The sequence below is a fragment of the Gouania willdenowi genome, chromosome 6 (genome assembly GCF_900634775.1).
Source record: "Gouania willdenowi chromosome 6, fGouWil2.1, whole genome shotgun sequence".
NCBI lineage: Eukaryota > Metazoa > Chordata > Actinopteri > Blenniiformes > Gobiesocidae > Gouania > Gouania willdenowi.
In genome coordinates, this window is record NC_041049.1 from 39,384,393 (window position 1) to 39,397,522 (window position 13,130).

Sequence of the window (13,130 nt, forward strand, 5' to 3'; positions counted from 1 at the left end):
GAAAGTTTACATACTTTACACACTTTAATCTTCCTCATCTAAAGCTTTGCACAAAGCCTGAGAAGTAGCATCTCCAGTTAGAAACACTAGTTTAACACTGTGAGAAATTCAATACAGTCGGGGAATATTAGCAATCACGGGAGATCTTTTGATCTAGTAAATTATTATTATAATATATTCCTTTGATTTATGCTTTTTCAAAGTCTCATTAAAATTCAGTTAAAAAAAGCAACTCAGCGAGAAAGAGATGTCTTTATTAAGTTCAGTTTTGCTTTAGATAAGATTCCATGTAATGATTATATTGTGTAGCTAAGACTGTTCCTGTCGACTGTTTTTGTGCAGGCGTTGGTTATCATCGTCCATTGAGGAGCTTTCAGGTGCTAATGGACACGAGACAAGAAATAAACAGAAAAAAATCATGCGAGGGTTGAGAATGAAAATTTCAGGTATACGAAAACCAAGTTTGGGGTCAATTATAATCGCAATTGATAATTCATTACAATTATGACATAATTAAAATTGTAATAAAATATGTTGCTGTTGTAATTATAATTGAATTGTAAAGTCAAATAATTAACTTTGTAATTGTAATTGTCATAGAAATTCTATAAAAACTATCAATTACAATTTAATTAAACACAAACGTGTTGAACCATGTTACAGTTCTATTAATTCTCATTAATAATTATTAAAATATGTTTTAGATCAAGTTTACCCACTACCTGTAAAAAATAAAATATAAATCTAGGTCAGGGGAGTCAAGCTCATTTAAGTTCAGGGGCCAAATACAAAGTAGTTTAATCTTAAGTGGGCCACAGATTTTAGGTGAGAAAACAAGCAATTTCAACATTAATGTCCCCAAGTTGGTACTTTACACAACGTATAAATTATACGTAAAGTATGTAAGGTAATATGTGACAGATCTCAGTTCCTGCAGGATTTTCTCTTTTGTTTTATTTCCATTGATTTTGTGACCAATTTTTATTTAATTTATGGAAATTATGTGAAATAATTTCAGGAAAATTGAGTTCTTAGAACAATTTGACATTTAAAATGACTGCAGTCGTGTGAAAAAAAAAAGCCTAGGAAAATTGTGGGAGATTTGTTGAATTTGTGTATTTAGAAGGGCTATCAACAAATGAATTATTTGGTCATTTAAACCATAATTTATGTTTTTTCTGTCTTCTTAACATTCTTCTGCAAGCTGAATTTGATCATCGAAAGGGACGGATTTGGCCCCGGGCCTTGAGTTTGACACATGTGATCTAGGTGTATACTGACAGGATTACTATTGCAACAACACATCATTAGTAGGGTAAAACTAACCTGTCTCACGACAGTCTAAACCCAGCTCACGTTCCCTTACTGTGTATACTCCCTATTAATACCAATATTTTCATTGATTAGGAAGCCTAACAAGGTAACCAAGAGATGAGAAACACATTAGATGATAGATAATATTTTTAGTGTATTTTACAGCTGATTTAAGAAATCATTAGAGATGCTAACAGAAAGCTAACACAAGAGGAAGGCTATGTTTTATGGGTTGATTTATTAAAAGGTCAGTAATTGTGATTAATTGTAATTGAACTTTAGTAAATGAGAAAGTAATTGTATTTGACTTTCTGGGGACAATAATTTTTGTAATTGGAAAAAATGTGGGTAATTTTATTCGTGATTGAGTTGTAATTGAACATGGATAATTAAAGATGTAATTGTGCTTGGAAAATATAATTGACCTCAACCCTGGAAAACAAACTAGTTTGTTGGACATAAAAAATAAAAAATGTCAGGTGTGCGACTACGACAGAGTGGACGGAGGAAGTGAAAGAACAAAGGTCTTTTTTGTATTTACAACCACAGCATGAACGAGCAGCATCACAGCAGCCACCCTGTTTGAAAGTCTTCTCTATGTGGTCCAATTTGTTAGAGGTGAAGAGACCTTCACTGGTTTCACTGAGAGCAGTGGAGATGCTAAGCTGCTCTGCCCGCGCTCAGCAGCACATGTGTTGAGTCAGCCAAACACAATGGCTTAGCGCCACAGGTCCACGTCAAGGGCAGGACAGTTGAAAGGTCACGGTCTCGCTGTCCAAACACAAGCTTCACCCTGTGGGCTTACAGTGTTACAGTGTGCTCCTGCTGCTACAGGTAAACATGGAGCTAATCACTGCTACAGCACTCACCACACAATACCTGAGCTACATGATGTAAACATGTGATTATGGCTAGGTGAAATACTCAATAACACCCTGATTAAATGGAAACAACAGACTGTCAGTCAGTTCACCTACTAGTTAGTATCAGGGTTATCACCAGCAAAGTAGAGTGTGGGGCGCTGTGATTTCGATCCCCTAAACTGTGATTTCAATCTCCTATGCTGTAATTTCAATCCCCTACGCTGTGGTGTCGGCCCCTACGCTGTGATTTCAATCCCCTACGCTGTGATTTTGATCCCCTGTGCTGTAATGTCTGTCCCTACGCTGTGATATCAGCCCTTACACTGTGTGGGGGCTTTTCTGTAGTTTTTTCACTTTTTAAAAAAATCAGTATCGTTGTATTAATTGCTTCACACTCGGACACAAAAAGCACTCCCAAGCATCTGTTTACTACAGGCTATCTGCTGGGATGCCACCACCTTCACCTGAGGACCCTTGCAGCCACTTAGCTGCCCTCAATGTTGCCTGTGTGCATCCTCCGTTATGTAACCTATAATCACCATCCAATATAAACAGTGTGCTTCATAATCTAAATACAATCAATCAACTAAATAAAACAATAGACAAATATTGAATTATGGAGGGGGGGGGTGTTCATAAAGGTCCCAATATTAATGTGGGTCTTACAAAATACCCCATTTAAATTTGAAGAGAATACGGGCCAAAATATAGACCAGTTTTATCTGAAGTGGGTCGCAGATTTTAGGTGAGAAAACAAGACATTTCAACAACAATATGACCTACTTTGCACTTCCACCTTTAAATTTAAATAATAGGTAAAGTATGTAAGGCACCGACGATATCCAATCAATAAGTGACAGATTTCAGTCACTTTTTTTTTTTTTTTTTTTCGGGGAAATGTGAAATAATTTAAGTGAAATTGCAGGATTTTTGGAAAAATTGAGAATTCTTTCAACACTTTGCATTTAAAAATTACTGCCATCATGTGATATAAGCGTTGGAAAACTGCGAGCACTCGGAAATATTGTAAAGTTTCTTCTAATTTGTGTATTTTTGAGGGACTTAGATATCTACGACCAAATTAGTCGGTAATTTACACATTGATTCTTCATTTTCACTTTCTTCTGCGGGCCAAATTGGATGCCCTAAAGGGCTGGCATTGGCCCCTTGGCTTCGCATTTGACACTTATGCAGTAGATAGTAGAGGCACATGCATTTAACTGAACAAACTCCAAAGGTTGAACCTAAACCATCATTGACCAACCACGTACTACTAAGCCAATAGTTAGCTCTTTAACAACAAAACCAGCTTCACTATTAACAAATGTGAGAGAAATACAGATATCATTTATATAAATGTATGTAGGATTGATCCATAGCATAAAATGTTAACTTTGTGACAAGCTGAGCCAAAGGCGACGAGCTAAGTGGACGGTGGAAAGTCGGCAGTATTATCTACCAGGCTCAAGATTCTGCATCCAAGCTCCAGGTCTCACAGGGGAACGCTGGAATCTCCATATTGATGATGGAGCTCCAATAAACAATGAATCATGTTACTGAGACGCACCGGAAAAACAAAAAGAAAAGCTGAACAAACTGCAGAACGTTGTTTGGTTTTTTAACATCACACTTACAGTATGCATGATTTAACATTTAAATATTTATAATAACTGTATAAACCATATATAATCTTTATCATTATTAAAAATAAAAACAGTTTAAAATAAACTAAATGTAATGTGAACCAAATCCAATAACATATTTGAAACTCTTGCAAACCTGCAGTGTACTGAACTAATAAACCAACAGCATTAAAACAGATAATCTATCATGCAAAAATACTTTATAATGTAAATAACAAATACTGCATGATACATTGAATTTAAAGAAACATCTTGGCTTAGATACAAACAATCAGAAAAAAAAAAAAAACACTATCCGTCTTTATTGGAGCAGGATTTTTCTTATTTTTCACTCAATACATCCTGTTCAGTTCTTTGGAAAAATGTCCTGGGAGGAGGAGGAGGAGGAAAAAAGACTTTCACGCAGTGATTCAGAGGCACAGCATTCTCTCTCTCTCTCTCTCTCTCCCTCTCTCCCTCTCGCTCTCTCTCTCTGACAACCGGCGTTAATTGCAGATCCGACTCGCCCACACACTCCACGTTTCTCCTGGAAGAAGAATCTGAGGCGCTGAGATTGAAGTGAGATGAGGAGCGGAGCCAAAGATGCTGCAGCTGCCCGTTCCTCGCACCACCACCACCACCACCTCTACCTCCACCACCACCACCACCACGTGTTCCATCACATTTTTCACTGGAAACTTGTGCTGAGACACTAACGAGCAGTTACGCACGTTGACACACACACACACAGGGGGCACGCAAACACATAACATACAACAAGGCTAAAGCGTTTCATAAACACAGAGTCACGCATCGCTCTCTGAATACTACAGCATCCTCCGCTCCGTCGAATAAAAACCATTCATCAGCCCATCAGTGTGTGATTGTTTGAGTAGGGAAGTAAGGATATACCCCATACTGATGCAAATAAGAGGAGATTAAAATGGATAAAGCAGAGTATGTACATCGATATTCTACTTAAACAGTGCGCTGACACACTGTGGTGGCTGAAGTTAGCCAGTAAATGACGGACTGTTAAAGGACTCCCACCCAAAAGGACCTCTATCCTCAGGGTAGTGTCAGCAAACTGTTTAAGGGAGAGTAAAAGTTATCTTAGGAGAGCTTTTCTTCTCTGCTTCATTGACTACTACCAACCTGCAGAGTTGGATCTGTCGCCCCCTGCAGTCATATATTGTTTTTCGGGTCACAACTGTTTTTATCTTCTTTCTGTAAACTACAGAGGTTTACATCGACATTTTAAGCTTTTCTCTCGCTTTTTAGAGCAACCAAAAGCAGCGCAAGTTGTCATTTTGACCGAAAAAAACTTCTCAATGATCTAAAAAGCTGCAGAATTATCAAAAAAGCAGGCCGAATAGACCCATTTCATGTGACGTATGCATACTAAATTCGGTGCATGCGCGCAGGCTCGGTGCAAAATAACTGGAGAACTGCATTGTACTAACATCTGCACGCGATTGAAACACTTTTGTTTTCGCATAAAAACAACACAATGTTCCATTGCGGAAACCCGGTGGCTGGGAAGTATCAGGTGAATGCATTTAAAGAAATGAACACAAATGCAAAAAGGTCACAACACGAATGCAAAAGGGCCACAACGGAAGTGTTTCCGACGGACCGGTATTACAGACGGACACGTTTCTGGCGGAGAAGAACAAGAAGAAGACATCGAAACACGTATGAAAGTAAGTGAAAGTTGATTAGGATACTCTTATATGTGTCATATCAGGCTATCATATCATAATACCGGTCCGTCAGAAACACTTCCGTTGCGGAAACATTTCCGTTGTGGAAACACTTCCGTTGTGGCCATTTTGCATTAGTGTTGTGACCTTTTTGAATTTGTGTTTGTTTCTGTAAATGCATTCACCTGACACTTCCCAGCCACCGTAACAATGCCATTGTGTTACGTTGTTGTACACAAATAGAAGTACCAACAACCCAGTACTTAAATTTTTACAACACACTGGCTGGTGGGCACCCTTTTTAGAAGAATAGAAGAGACTTATGGTTACGTGCTATCAAACAGAGGCAGACAGTGAGGAGAAGATCGACTTAATGTAAAAATGGAAACTCATCCGATGAAACTGATCAGAATATGCGGAAATACACGGAAACCTTCGGTAACAGGACTACAGCAGCTCGCTTACCTGCCTACTTCATAACATATAGTTATAAGCCTCTAAAAACTTGTATGCTTTTAGGTTTTATTATGTATATACACTGGGTTTTTCTATCAGATATGTATAAATGCCTGGTCATTTATACAATGTGGGCCAGGAGCGCACATCGGATGACCATTCGTTTTCAGGAATGCTGCATGGGTCCCACAATTGTTCACCTGTACTTAAAGTGAGTTTCCTTAAATATAATATCATTGCCATTTTTACATTTTTCAAGCGTCACATATGGTAACAACATGGTTTCTGCACCGAGTATGACCACACGTTAGTCACGTGTCTTATGCTTGTCCACATTGAAATGGATCTATGCTTCACTCCAATAGAAAACAATGGGATGTTTACAGCTAGTGGGGCCGCGTGACATCATCAATCACGTGATTTCAAGTTGGAGGAACACAGTCTCTGAAACAGTGAAGTAGTTCCATTTTTAAAAGTTAATAAAATGAATATAGTGCATAATAATGCCTTTTATTAGACATATATCTATTAATAAATACAATTCAAAGGTTTTATGCCACATTTGTAAAACAGTGGAGGATTCCTTCAACCCTTGAACCCGTTTCAAGTGTTGCATGTCATGATACTCTATATCCTGACACTAAACAGTACAATGTACAGTCCAAAGTCCAAAATAATATGAAATACAATTTATTTCATTTTTTCATCGTTGTGAGAACAAGTAAATGGTAACTAACTGTAATTAAAAGTACAAATATCAAAAACAAGTGGTATGTTTATCAAACTATCAAATTATATATATTTTTAAGTTTAACTTTCACTTCGACAACAGATTCTGATTCTGTTAAGTTTTTCAATTCTTTTTTAAAAAGTAACCACATACATCTATCAAAGTGCCCAGTTTGTTTCATGAAAATAAAGCTAAAATACATTGAGGAGTGAGGTAGTTTAACAAGGTCCATCAAGGCCCCGGACCACAGATTGGACACACAACCAGCCACTGAGGGCAACACAACACAATCAGAAAAAAGGCCACACACATACACAAAAGTTATATGTGTCATTGTTTGTCTCTGTGTGGTTAAAAATACAGCCATTAGATTACAGTAAAACAGGAGTGTCAAACTTATTTTAGTTTTGGGACCAAATATGGAGCAGTTTGATCAGACTTTAGGTGGGAAAATGAGTAATTCCAACATTATTGTGCCCTAGTTTACACTTCTAGGTATACATAAAATACTAAATATGTAAGAAGCCGACAATAATAAGCAATAAGTGACATATATCAGTCTTAACACAAAAATTCCTACATTTTGTGACCAATTAATTAAGGAAAATGTTATGTCGAAATGTAAGAAAAATTCTAGGATTTTGTAAGAATTATAATTCATGTATTCTGTCATTTTTACTTGCTTCTGCGAGCCAAATTGGATGCCCCGAAGGGCCAGATTTGAGTTTGACACATGTGCATTAAAATATGTTTTCATATCACTGCATGTATTTTAAACCAGCGATTCTTAACTGGTGGGTCGGGACCCAAAAGTGGGTCGCAGATTTGTACTGGGTGGGTAGCGGACAGCTGGTCAAAAAAAAAAAAATACTTAATGTCTGTTTCTCATGTTGGACTTGCCTTTTATTTTTGAAAGAAACTTTTCTTTTAACAGGCATGCTGTGAAATGCAGGTTGCACAGGAAAATATATAGATTTATGTTTAAAAAAAAGATTACATATGTGCATTTTCAACAGCTGTTTTTGAAAAACTAAATTGAAAAAAAAAAGTGGGTCTCGATTTAATGACCGTGGCACAATGTGGGACCCAGTGTGAGACCAGTTGAGAACCCCTGTTTAAATCTGCTACGTTATCTAATATGTGACTTAGACTTCTAAATCTGTGAATTCTATTTGAGTTTATTTAACTGAGAGGTAAAAAATGACTGTTTTGTTTGATTAATGAAATTAAAAAATAACATGTTCACACTGTGTACAATATTAATGAGGAATGTGCTGTGTGGGTGTGCACTAACAACACTGGAGAATGTCAGCTTACTGCTGGCCTTTATTCTCTCACTGTGGCCACAGGTTAAGGTCAGTGCAAAGCCTCACAGTCAAAGCAGCAGAAAGCAGACATTCTCCTTTAAATCACTCACAGCCTTACATTCACTCGCCTTCAAAAGGCTTTTTATTTTCTATTTTTTCAACAATCAAATACTGAACACTCAGGTTGATCTGTTTTACATGGTAATGTCTATTGTAACAGATATGAACTATGATATTTGAATAACAAATGATATCTGGTGAAAAACGCATGTTTTTAAATGAATTGATGTTTGTTTGGTTATTTTTCATTATTTTCTTATTGTGAAGACACACAACCCAAATAAATTAGACATTTATACGATACTTGTTTTGTCTTGGAATAAACAGGCAGACATTAGCTATAAAATGTGTTGGGATCAAGTTTAAAAAGTAATACATGATGTTGTGTGAGAACACATTAAAAACAATTGTGAGACTTTTTTGTCCTTTTACTAAAGTGGAATAAGTCTTCCCAATGTGCATATGTGACATTTATTTGTGGAATACATGGAGTGGGGCATCACAATAAACCAGTGGTTTCCAACCTTTTTTGGATTGCGACCCTATTTTGATATCACAAATCTATTTATTTATTTATTTAGGTAGTTAGTTTTTGATCAATGTTTGTTATACTGTGTTAAAAAAAAATACAGATTAGTGCACAAAATCACAAGATGTTTAAAATTTGAGAAAGTGAAAGTATAGAATAGTTGTTTAAAAAAGTGACCCCAAAAAGGGTCACCACCCCAAGGTTGAAAAACACGGCATTAAACATAAACTGAAGCTGTTTTGTTTTTTTTTTCACTGAGATATAAATATGCATTATGTGATTTAAAATTACATTGTGTACATATTGGTATCGGTAAATACCAAAATGTAGTGTTAGACAAAAGCAGCATATCGGATATTGACAAAAACAACAACAAAAAAAAAAAACTGATATCGAACATCCCTACTACTTATAACACTAATCACTTATCACACACAATGATTACTATTTTACTAAACAAACACTGACAATTATGGGTCTTCTTCCTTTATTAAAGTATTCCTCATTTGCATATGTGATGTTTATCTGTGGAATACATCCACATTAAATGTAGTTTGAAGCTGTTATCTCCATAGAGATAAATACATACTATGTGATTTCAAAGGTTGGTGGGAACAGGATAAAAATATGAGTAAATATTGAAAATCATAAGTGGCAAAAAAAAAAATATATATATATATATATATATATATATATATATATATATATATATATATATATATATATAAATATATATATATTTCGACTACTTATAACACTAATACAGAAAATGGTCGTGTGTGTATCTACATGAATAAGAGTTAATAACAATATCCTGCAAAACGATTAAACATACAATCCAAAGTAAACTGATAAAAATGTATCATTTACCGCGATATTTAAACACACTGGTTACGATTTTACTAAACAATTCAACACTGACAACTTTGGGAAAAAACTCAGAGGGAGCTTTGAAACGTTTTCATATACTACTGACACACACACACACACACACACTGACAGTTGCTCAGTAAAGCCTCCTAAAGCCTCTCTCTCCCTCCTTCACATTGTTTCTATTTCCGTTACTTACCTTTCCTCCCGCGGCAGCTCGCTGTTTACGGTCTGTCTTTAGTCTGTAAACGGGGTGTAAACGGTGTGTGTCGGTGACTCCGGTGAATAAAGGTAATTTACGCGCTGGCTGCTATTTTAGGTTAAAGAACAAACTCAGAAAAGCAGAGTCGCTCTAGTCAGAGAAGCTCCGCCCCTTTTCTGACGAGCTTTTCTCTCTCTCTCTCTCTCTCTCTCTCTCTCTCTCTCTCTCTCTCTCTCTCTCTCTCTCTCTCTGCTTTAACAGACGTCATGAAGTGTCGTAAGTAACAGTAGAAAAAGGCTGTGTCTGTAATTATCTGTCGGTGGTTTAAGTAGAGATGTGATTATTATAACATGTTGTTTGGAAGCTTCACTTTCTTTCTTGCTTCCTTTCTTATTTTCTGTCTTTTTTTCTTTCCTTTTTTACATATTTCTTTCTTCTTTTTCTTTCTTTCTTTTTATTTATTTATTTCCTCCTTTCTTTCTTTCTTTCTTTCTTTCTTTCTTTCTTTCTTTCTTTCTTTCTTTATTCTAACAACCCTGCCCTCCTTAAAGTGATAAAACATCAAACTTGATTTGAATCACTAAAGTCTCTGTGTGAATAAATGTGAGTAATTTAACCACTGTGCTTCTTCTTCTTCTTCTTCTTCTTCTTCTTCTTCTTCTTCTTCTTCTTCTTCTTCTTCTTCTTCTTCTTCTTCTTCTTTTTCTCAGCCAATCACAGACCCCCTGTGTGTGTCACAGGAAGAAGGAGGAGTAAATAATAGGCCCCGCCCCCTCCCGATTCCAACAAACTGCTGAAGAAACAGGTGTTAGAAAATCAATACAACCCACAGCTTTTATGGTAAAAGGTATTAAAAACAACAAGGTAAAGTTACTTAATAGATAAATAAAAAAACACCAATAATAACAAGATTTGTACAGTAAAGTAAATTAAAGTTATTTATTAGGTCAAGTTACACATGAGGTAAAGTTACTTAATAGGTCAAGTTACATATTAGGTAAAGTTACATATTAGGTAAAGTTACATATTAGGTAGAGTTACATATTAGTTAAAGTTAAACAATGTAAAGTTACACCTGAAGTAAAGTCACACAATGAATGTCATGTTACACACCAAGTATAGTTATGTATGAAGTAAAGTTACACAATGTTAAGTTATACATTAGGTAAAGTTACATGATTAAAGTGACATATGAGATTTATAGTTTCGTTTTTAATGTTTAGTATTTTTTTTTATTTTTATTTTTTCAAATTAGTCATACAGTCGTATTTGTCACTTAAATAAATATAGTCGAGGAAAACTATGCCAAAAACTAAATTAACACTTTCTGTAAAGCTTTTAATAATTGCGCTTCATGAAGCAAGATACATTATATTTTAGACAATGTTACATTGATGTATAACAAAGTAGCTTTATAAAGTCTATAATTGTTTGTTTTTAACAGACTAGAACAGATGCAGGCATAGACATTTACATTCTGCTGTGTTTGAGACTAATCCCAAGGGCTACGTGTCATATTGATGTGTACTTTTGTCAATCTCCAAATAATTGAAAATACAAATGAAATAAAACGTCATATGTAGTGCTATAAGTGAGCACATCATGAATAGCAAGAACACTTTTCTGACACGGTGAGTTTGTTCATTTGTCAGTCACAGCGTGCTTGCAGCATGTAGAAGTTAGCATTGTGGAAGTGTCCGCACTAGCTGTCTGTGCTAGCTGCTACATGTTTAGCACTGAGGTGGTAGCGGGGGCTACAAATCTCCGGTAATAAGGCAAACTCTTTCTTGCACAATTTGCACACAACTAGGCTTTAATTTTCCATCCGGTGTATTTAAAAGCCAAAATTAACGCAAAGGGAGCTGAGCAGCTCTGCAGTCCTCTTTCTTGTATGGGCTCCATGCACACAGGAACATGACGTAATATCTGCTGAAATGTCTGGAAGGCTGTTTACTTCTGCTACTACTGTGCTATGCTAGCAATCTCACCGCTCGGTTTAGTCAATATTTGCCTTTTATTATCACATCTTTTAGTTGTTGTTTTGTGTTCCTATTTGTGTCTTCCCTTACGTGTAATACGACATGTAAGCGAACAAAGCTTTGTCTCCAAAAACACGAGGACAGCAGTTCAAGCCACCACTGCTGTGTGCCACTCTTCACCTCCTATTGTGTTCCAAGTAACTTTACATTCAAGTTGAAAATAATTTATGATACGGAAGTGTATAATGCACCCCATAATCATTTTTAGCCAGCTGATGAACTTATCTTTTGGTGTCTTTGAATAGGTTAATATGTTTTTATTTTCCAGGCTACCTGTGAGCAGCTGTAAACTGTGGGATGTTGCGATCTTAGGAAGTGGGTCACCAGTTGAAATTGACGAGAAATAATGCTTTCTTCAGTTATATATATAAAACTCTTCTCACAACATCACTATCATTGTGTGGATTTACAATAATTTGGTCACAAGTTAATATGAGCTCTTGGCATCTGTTTCGCTGAATACAATACATACGTGTACTGTGATTAAACCTGTGATGGGATAACTGAATTTATTAGGTGTTGGACACATTATAGGTCAATGAAAGTTCAAAGCATAAATCTTGTATGTGTAAGACATGTCTTCTGCATGATGTTCAAGTATGTTTATGACATTTCACTTGCTTAACTTTTACCACCGACACATTCAAGTTTTTCAGATCTTATATCAGATGGTGCAGTCGTTTCCAAATTGTTGAAAGAACTTTTTCTCAATGTGGAAAATTTTCCTCAAAATATTCCCCTAATTTCCAAAATCAGGTTAATTTAAGTGAAGATCTTGCAGGGACTGATATACTCACATACTTTATCATTAATAATCTAATTCATATGTGGAAGTGCAAACCAGTGCACATTAATGTTGAAATTCTTCTTTTTCCAATGTAAAATCTGTGGCCTATGTAAATTCAAACTGGTCCATATTTGGCTCCTGAACTAAAATGAGATTGACACACCTGATGTATATTATTTCTCCTGACACTGGGAGTCCAAACTCGTATCTCACCCGTTGAAGTCTTCACATGTAGGATGTGATGTTCCACCTTTCTCCACTTTCTCTTCTCCTTATTGCTCTACCACTTTTCTTCATCTTTCTTTCTTTCCTTTTTTGCCACTTTTCCTGACCAGCTGGCTCTGGATGCTCCGTCTACAGAAATGAATAAAGAGGACATGTTGGGCATGTGTTACATGGCAACGAGCTCTCAGGGCCAGACACAGCTGTCACTCACTACTTTAGAAGCTGTGGATGAATGCTTGTTCTTTGCCACTTACAAAGTTCAGAAGAACAGAAATATATAAAGATGAACTACAACCAGAAGTGAAAGTAATGGATTACAAGCAGAGCTTTAAATTAACACCCGCCAACCCTCCAATTGCTGGTAAAAATTACCTTTGGCAGGTAACATTGTTGTGTTACTAGCCTTTTTGGCTGGTGAAAAAT

The 13,130-nt window shown here is 36.1% G+C and overlaps 1 protein-coding gene across 3 annotated transcripts in view; it reads right to left on the reverse strand.

Moving 5' to 3' along the window:
• mef2aa (myocyte enhancer factor 2aa) overlaps window positions 1-9,966 on the reverse strand; it is a 103,596-nt gene extending 93,630 nt beyond the window's left edge. For all 3 annotated transcript variants that reach the window (XM_028450755.1, XM_028450756.1, XM_028450754.1), the window contains exon 1: window positions 9,654-9,966. The gene's annotated coding sequence lies outside the window, so the exon portion shown is untranslated. The remainder of the gene's footprint in view (window positions 1-9,653) is intronic.
• Window positions 9,967-13,130: the final 3,164 nt, after the last annotated feature.